This window comes from Coregonus clupeaformis, chromosome 21 (assembly GCF_020615455.1).
Source record: "Coregonus clupeaformis isolate EN_2021a chromosome 21, ASM2061545v1, whole genome shotgun sequence".
In the NCBI taxonomy this organism is placed as follows: domain Eukaryota; kingdom Metazoa; phylum Chordata; class Actinopteri; order Salmoniformes; family Salmonidae; genus Coregonus; species Coregonus clupeaformis.
The window spans coordinates 58,293,200-58,302,294 of NC_059212.1; positions in this window are offsets into that span (position 1 = coordinate 58,293,200).

Sequence of the window (9,095 nt, forward strand, 5' to 3'; positions counted from 1 at the left end):
CGGCTCAGCCGCAAAGTGGTAGGCCACACAAGCTCAAAGTGCGTAGCGTGTAAACATCGCCTGTCCTCGGTTGCAACACTCACTACCGCGTTCCAAACTGCCTCTGGAAGCAACATCGACACAATAACTGTTTGTCGGGAGCTTCATGAAATGGGTTTCCATGGCTGAGCCGTGTCGGCTGGAGTGGTGTAAAGCTCTCCGCCGTTGGACTCTGGAGCAGTCGAAACGCGTTCTCTGGACTGATGAGTCACGCTTCACCATCTGGCAGTCCAACGGACGAATCTGGGTTTGGCGGATGCCAGGAGAACACTACCTGCCCCAATGCATAGTGCCAACTGTAAAGTTTGGAGGAAGAATAATAGTTCCAGTGAAGGGAAATCTTAACGCTACAGCATACAATGACATTCTAGATGATTCTGTGATTCCAAATTTGTGGCAACAGTTTGGGGAAGGCCCTTTTCCTGTTTCATCATGACAATGCCCCATGCACAAAGCGAGGTCCATACAGAAATTGTTTGTCGAGATCGGTGTGGAAGAACTTGACTGGCCTGCACAGAGCCCTGACCTCAACCCCATCTAACAACTTTGGGATGAATTGGAACGCCGACTGCAAAGCCAGGCCTAATCGCCCAACATCAGTGCCCGATCTCACTAATGCTCTTGTGGCTGAATGGAAGCAAGTCCCCGCAGCAATGTTCCCAGAAGAGTGGAGGCTGTTATAGCAGCAAAAGGGGGACCAACTCCATATTAATGCCTATGATTTTGCAATGATACGTTCAACGAGAAGGTATCCATATACTTTTGGTCATGTAATGTATGTGTACCACGGTTTTCTGCCTGCCCCCTCTCTCTCCCTCGCGCATTACGCCGATTCTGTTGCAAAGTGTTTCTTAAACGAAAGCAAACGGAACGAAATGGGAAGGGACCTACCTGAATTTGTCCAATAGAAACTCTTGTTTTAGTTGCAACTGTTTTGGACTAATGATTACACCCCTGCTCTTTCTCTTCGCTGATGATGCAAGTGATGCAAGACCTGCCTATACTGTGCCCCTCCCCTCTCTCTCTCTGTCCCTCGCTAGCTCACTATGAAAGATGGGAGTGTTTGTGTTCTCGGAAATAGGGCAACTAATCAGTCTCTGCCGTTCCAAAAATACAGAATCTTAGGAGTCGATTCCTAGTGGAATCGAATCTTGATACTTAGAAATGGGACCCAACATTTTTTTTTGTCGTCGACTATCCACCAATACGTCATTAACAGTTGGAAAAATAGCAGAGAAAGGCAAGTAACAGCAGCAATGTCCTGAATGGCAATACTTTGAGAAGTGAAATGAGAAGGAAATGCAAACTTTGCAGAGGTGGAATTGAGCTACAGTAATGGTAGTACAGGTGCAACACTTAACCATCTGAAAGGGACGCACCGTTGGACCCAAACCGTTGTTTGCAGCTGCCTTTTGAATTCACGTGGAGATATATATATTATATTTTTTTTAACAGAAAATTGATTTTTTTGTTTTGTTTTTTTAACGTTAAGAAAAAATCTCTTTGACACATGCCTAATTGTTACCACGTTTTCTTTACTCCTAAAATTGCTTGCGGCATCATTTTAAAAATGCAGTTACAACCGGAGTTTCAAGCATGGTTTACGCCTTAAACACACTGATAGTCATTGCACAAAATAGTACGCAGCATCATCTGGATATGTGTGCAACAAAAGTTCAACATTCACCTTCTGCTACCGTTTCTGTCAAGCCGTCTACGCATACAGTTTGACGCATATGTTCGATAAACAGAACGGTCTGCAACTGCCTCTGCAATGCAATGCTGCAAGGCAATCGCAGAGTTCCATTAGAAATGAATGTACTTCTGGTGTGCCAAAGTGCAATGATGCTGTCAGTGTGATCGAGGCGTTAGGCACAGCTGTGCAACTGCTTCTTTAAAGGGCTCTTAAATGACATACTTTGTAAAAGAAACCAAAAAAATCTATTTGAGTGAATAATGAATAATAATTAATTTTTTTTATAATTATGAATAATAATTACAATCATCATGTGTGCAATTGGGTAAATGGAGATGGATAAACCCCATGCTTCCGCCTATGTATTTATAGCCACTATGCTGCGTCAGTTGTGCTACAGGTGATAATGTTTATTGCTAATAGCACATCTGATAATATAGACCATGCATAGGCTATACAGTGCCTTGCAAAAGTATTCATCCCCCTTGGCGTTTTTCCTATTTTGTTGCATTACAACCTGTAATTTTAATGGATTTTTAATTTGATTTTATGTTATGGACATACACAAAATAGTCCAAATTGGTGAAGTGAAATTAAAAAAATAACTGCTATCAAATCATTCTATAAAATAAATAATGGAAAAGTGGTGCGTGCATATGTGTTCACTCCCTTTGCTATGAAGCCCCTAAATAAGATCTGGTGCAAGCAATTACCTTCAGAAGTCACATAATTAGTTAGATTGCACAAAGGTGGACTTTATTTAAGTGTCACATGATCTCAGTGTATATATACACCTGTTCTGAAAGGCCCCGGAGTCTGCAACACCACTAAGCAAGGGGCACCACCAAGCAAGCGGCACCATGAAGACCAAGGAGCTCTCCAAACAGGTCAGGGACAAAGTTGTGGAGAAGTACAGATTAGGGTTGGGTTATAAAAAAATATCAGAAGCTTTGAACATCCCACAGAGCACCATTAAATCCATTATAAAAAAATTGAAAGAATATGGAACCACAACAAACCTGCCAAGAGAGGGTTGCCCACCAAAACTCACGGCCCAGGCAAGGAGGGCATTAATCAGAGAGGCAACAAAGATAACCCTGAAGGAGCTGCAAAGCTCCACAGCGGAGATTGGAGTATCTGTCCATAGGACCTCTTTAAGCCGTACACTCCACAGAGCTGGGCTTTATGGAAGAGGGGCCAGAAAAAAGCCATTGCTTAAAGTAAAAATTAAGTGAACACGTTTGGTGTTCGCCAAAAGGCATGTGAGAGACTCCCCAAACATATGGAAGAAGGTACTCTGGTCAGATGAGACTAAAATTGTGCTTTTTGGCCATCAAGGAAAACGCTATGTCTGGCGCAAACCCAACACCTCTCATCACCCCGAGAACACCATCCCCACAGTGAAGCATGGTGGTGGCAGCATCATGCTGTGGGGATGTTTTTCATCGGCAGGAACTGGGAAACAGGTCAGAATTGAAGGAATGATGGATGGCGCTAAATACAGGGAAATTCTTGAGGGAAACCTGTTTCAGTCTTCCAGAGATTTTAGACTGGGACGGAGGTTCACCTTCCAGCAGGACAATGACCCTAAGCATACTGCTAAAGCAACACTTGAGTGGTTTAAGGGGAAACATTTAAATGTCTTGTAATGGCCTAGTCAAAGCCCAGACCTCAATCCAATTGAGAATCTGTGGTATGACTTAAAGATTGCTGTACACCAGCAGAACCCATCCAACTTGATGGAGCTGGAGCAGTTTTGCCTTGAAGAATGGGCAAAAATCCCAGTGGCTAGATGTGCCAACCTTATAGAGACATACCCCCAAAAGACTTGCATCTGTAATTGCTGCAATTTTAGATGGTGTAGGCATAATTATTTTCATTCACTTTGGAGTATGTCCTTTTTAAAAGTCTCCAGAACTGAGCTTATCAGGCCTTCTACATACAAATTATCCCGGAAGGACCCCGGGCACCCTAAGCAAGGAGACTTGCAGTTTAATACATTAACAAAATGTACCGTCTTTCCCTAAAAGCAGGATGGTCATTAGTATATATTTTTTTTACATGAAAGAGGATCCTCAAAGTTAAACAGCTGCACCATCGAGAGCATCCTGACTGGTTGCATCACCGCCTGGTATGGCAACTGCTCTGCCTCCGACCGCAAGGCACTAGGCGGTGTCAGAGGAAGGCCCTACAAATTGTCAAAGACTCCAGCCACCCTAGTCATAGACTGTTTTCTCTGCTACCGCACGGCAAGCGGTACCAGAGCGCCAAGTCTAGGTCCAAAATGATTCTTAACAGCTTCTACCCCCAAGCCATAAGACTCCTGAACAGCTCATCATGGCTACCCAGACTATTTGCATTATCCCACCCCACCCCCTCTTTTACTTTGCTGCTACTCTGTTTATTATCTATGCATAGTCACTTTAATAACTCTACCCACATGTACATATTACCTCGACTAACCGGTGCCCCCGCACATTGACTCTGTACCGGTACCCTCTGAATATAGCCTCCCTACTGTTATTTTATTTTACTGCTGCTCTTTAATTATTTGCAATTTTTTATTTTTTACTTCTCAATTTTTTACTTACTAACTTTTCTTAACTGCATTGTTGGTTAAGGGCTTGTAAGTAAGCATTACCTGTTGTATTTGGTGCATGTGGCAAATAAAATTGATTTTAATTTTAATTTAACTTTGTCCTAGACAATCGATCTGAGAAGACTTAAGTTTCACTCAGGTTATTTTTTGCTTTAACCCCTGTATCCCCAGTGTGATGCATGGAAGTATTGTCAATGAAATTACTCACTGTTAGTATGCACATCATGTACAAATGAAATGGAAGATGTTTGCCATCTGTAAATCACGGTACTGAGTCTACTAGGTAACAGTTGTGAGAAGGGTATTATTGGCTACATATGGTACTGTTTATTTACCAATGGGCAGTAGGTTTCTCATTCTGTGTAGGAGGAGGAATGAAATATCAGATTTGCTCAATGGGAAATCTCAATTGTGAAAGTCACTAAATGGGCTCTGTTTCCATAGGAACCCCATATCCTGTCCACGCCTGGAGTTGAAAAGAAAATTCTTACTTTTGTCCTGGCTTAAAATAAAATGGTGGTTGGCAAATCATGAAACCTGTGACCTTACTCTTTAAGTGAGCCATTTTAGTCTTCCAAGGTATGTCTTGAATGGATATGATATCCAGTTTTGTTGTTCTGTAGCCTTCAAGTCGTGTCATTTTACAAATGGGGATGAAAGTAGCTACATATCACACAGATTCCCCTTTTTTAAGAATAACATTGCTTCCTTTGAGGATGCTTACAGAGGTCATGCTGCCTAATGTAGAAGAGAATCTCTAAAACTCCATCCGCTAGGCTAGCCAGCGGAGCTCCCTCTGACAATGCTGTGCCTCGTGAGAGGTCTGTGAAATGTGAGCCGAGTTCGCTTTTGGCCTGTTGCTGAAACGGAGCTGTAGTTAGGAGAAGGCTCTGAATAGGAAGCTGCTCGAGTCAGGAGGTCACTGTAGTCTCCAGGGCAGGGCTGGGCATTGTGCTGCTACCCATGCCCAACACAGTTCATGTGCTTTACTCATGACTACCATTGATAATCTCCCTTATCTGAGCATTCTTCTATTCTGATATTTTGGTTTATTTTTATAACTCAGTCCTAGTAAACTGTAAGAAATCCTTTATGAAAGTCATCTTGGTTTCTCCATACATCCTGTAAGTGGTTGTTGGGTTGAAGTTGCCGCTGACCACTTGTACGATTTGCGTTTTGCCTTCAAATAGTTACTCAAGCCACCTATACCAGTTTGTCAACATTGTGAAACCTATAAGGGAAGTTACGGTATTTGTAGGACAGTTTAGTTAACAATTTGAAAATAATCATCTCCTTATCGATTGTCTAGGAAACGATTAAACACCAGGGCCAACGTGTCATTCAAGCTATCTAAATAAGCGCACTGTTGGCGACGGAGTGTAGGCTTACATAGTTAGGAGCCTCAGACCTATTTGGTCTCCAAACATATCCCCTCCTTTGTTTCAGCAGCCAGCCTGCTATTTTTACAGACATAACCTTCTGATGTCTGCTATGATATCACAGGTTATAATATCTAGGCCTACTAGCATACAGAATGAGACTCTCCCGTATACTGTGTATTTGAAGATAATACAGTGGGGGGAAAAAGTATTTAGTCAGCCACCAATTGTGCAAGTTCTCCCACTTAAAAAGATGAGAGAGGCCTGTAATTTTCATCATAGGTACACGTCAACTATGACAGACAAAGTGAGAATTTATTTCTCCAGAAAATCACATTGTAGGATTTTTAATGAATTTATTTGCAAATTATGGTGGAAAATAAGTATTTGGTCACCTACAAACAAGCAAGATTTCTGGTTCTCACAGACCTGTAACTTCTTCTTTAAGAGGCTCCTCTGTCCTCCACTCGTTACCTGTATTAATGGCACCTGTTTGAACTTGTTATCAGTATAAAAGACACCTGTCCACAACCTCAAACAGTGACACTACAAACTCCACTATGGCCAAGACCAAAGAGCTGTCAAAGGACACCAGAAACAAAATCGTAGACCTGCACCAGGCTGGGAAGACTGAATCTGCAATAGGTAAGCAGCTTGGTTTGAAGAAATCAACTGTGGGAGCAATTATTAGGAAATGGAAGACATACAAGACCACTGATAATCTCCCTCGATCTGGGGCTCCATGCAAGATCTCACCCCGTGGGGTCAAAATGATCACAAGAACGGTGAGCAAAAATCCCAGAACCACACGGGGGGACCTAGTGAATGACCTGCAGAGAGCTGGGACCAAAGTAACAAAGCCTACCATCAGTAACACACTACGCCGCCAGGGACTCAAATCCTGCAGTGCCAGACGTGTCCCCCTGCTTAAGCCAGTACATGTCCAGGCCCGTCTGAAGTATGCTAGAGTGCATTTGGATGATCCAGAAGATGATTGGGAGAATGTCATATGGTCAGATGAAACCAAAATATAACTTTTTGGTAAAAACTCAACTCGTCGTATTTGGAGGACAAAGAATGTTGAGTTGCATCCAAAGAACACCATACCTACTGTAAAGCATGGGGGTGAAAACATCATGCTTTGGGGCTGTTTTTCTGCAAAGGGACCAGGACGACTGATCCGTGTAAAGGAAAGAATGAATGGGGCCATGTATCGTGAGATTTTGAGTGAAAACCTCCTTCCATCAGCAAGGTAATTGAAGATGAAACGTGGCTGGGTCTTTCAGCATGGCAATGATCCCAAACACACCGCTCGGGCAACGAAGGAGTGGCTTCGTAAGAAGCATTTCAAGGTCATGGAGTGGCCTAGCCAGTCTCCAGATCTCAACCCCATAGAAAGTCTTTGGCGGGAGTTGAAAGTCCGTGTTGCCCAGCGACAGCCCCAAAACATCATTTCTTTTTCTCATTTTGTCTGTCATAGTTGACGTGTACCTATGATGAAAATTACAGGCCTCTCTCATCTTTTTAAGTGGGAGAACTTGCACAATTGGTGGCTGACTAAATACTTTTTTTCCCCACTGTAAACATTCAAATCATAGACCATATTTTGCCCTTTTTCTATGAGAATCCTGCTGCAGCTGGCTGAGGGTGTTTTTTCTGTGTGGTGGTATGGAGGCCAGTGCCTGCCACAATGCCTGCTTGTGTTCTCTGGGCAGGCAGAGCCTGGCTCGGCTCCTGTCACACAGTTGCTTGCAGCACTTGTCCTGCCACTTGGCTTGACCCTCGACCTGTCTGCTGCCTCGAAGTCTGGGGCTAGGCTACCCCATATCCCATCCATCTACAATGTGACTATGTAAGAATGTTTAACTACAAAATACTAGTAATATCTTCTATTTTCATGGTTTTCCTGCAAAAAAATTTTGTAGAGCAATTTGTGCTAGTTCTTGTTGCTTCTTTGAGAATTGTTTTCATGTCATATTAGTTGCATATTTAGGTCGATAACCATTACCTTGGATGCTATAAATGTTTTTGTTGTAGTAGAATATCGATGAAATGAGGCACAGACTATAAAAGGGTATAATGGGATTGAAACGGTCTCTACCTGTTTTTGAAGTGTTCCTGTTTGAATCCACATAAGAGCATTCTGGGGAGAAGCATTCCTTTGCTTTATTGGCAACAGATGTAGAGGACATTTTTGAGCTGAACCTTTGAGTGCTAAAAGCGGTACGGTGCTGTGTAGTGTAGGGCAGCTGTTTGGCCGAGGAGGCTGAAATAGACCTCATGAGAGGAGACTGAGGGGTTGTCTAATGGTGGGCATGTGGTTGTACCCTGCCGTCACTGGGCCTGATGCCTCCCAGCGGCAGACGGATAAGGAGCTGTCTGCTTGAGGAACAGCTGCCCCATCCACCACCATGAGGCTACCTTAGTCGTTGATGTCGAAAAGAGTCATGGATACACATTTGGTACATGCTGCCTGTGCCATTCTTTTTCATTTCAGTTGACTTTTTATGCTGACAAATTCCTTGAAGATATAGCGCAGGTAAATCATACTTGGGAGCTCATTTTGTATCTGGCGACAGAGAGCTTGCTCCAGGAAACCTAAGCCCCTTGCTTGTCCAAGTAGCAGCAGCTGAGATACAGAGTGAGTGGTGGAGGCTGAGCTAACATTAGCCCTGAGTGCACCCTGCCGAAGGAAGGACTTTAAACCGGGCGCTGAGCCAGCAGCACAGACTGGGGACCCTCCTATTACATGGGTTTGTTTGGGTGTAAGCTCTAATACCTTCCGCATTGGAACAAGAAGGTTGGCTGCCAATAGAGAGAGGATAGTGGGGCAGGTCACATCAATATTGATGCCGTGCCCAGCCTGGCCTACTCATCTTAGCCAGGCCTTAGGCAGGCAGGGCAGCAGTGTTTTTACATGGCCTATTGACACTTGGACACAAACAGAACAATTTTTAATGGTGCGAGGCCAGGCAGGGCGTCTGACCAAATCAGCAGGACACCAAGACCCTCAAACTCACTTTGGAGTCAGAACAACAAACCTGACAGCTTCCACTTCATGGTTTGATAAGTCTAAATGAGAACATCAGAGGCAATATTGGCTTTGTTTATTCATCACAATAATTGGCTGGCTCTGCCTCCTTTGTTATGACATGAGACCTACTGTATTTCACAACAGTTTCCTTATTGGATTTATAGACCTCTGATGTAACTTCCCTTTTCTGTTTTGCAGTTTCTAGGATTTAGGACCTTTTGGGGCTGGACCTGGCTAGTCAGGCTCCTGTTTCCTGTTTCCTCCTGTATCCTTAATATCCCTATTTACTGGGTTAAGCAGCAGTGTGGGGCATCTGGCAGTTACCGCAGTCACTGTAATCCATGGGAT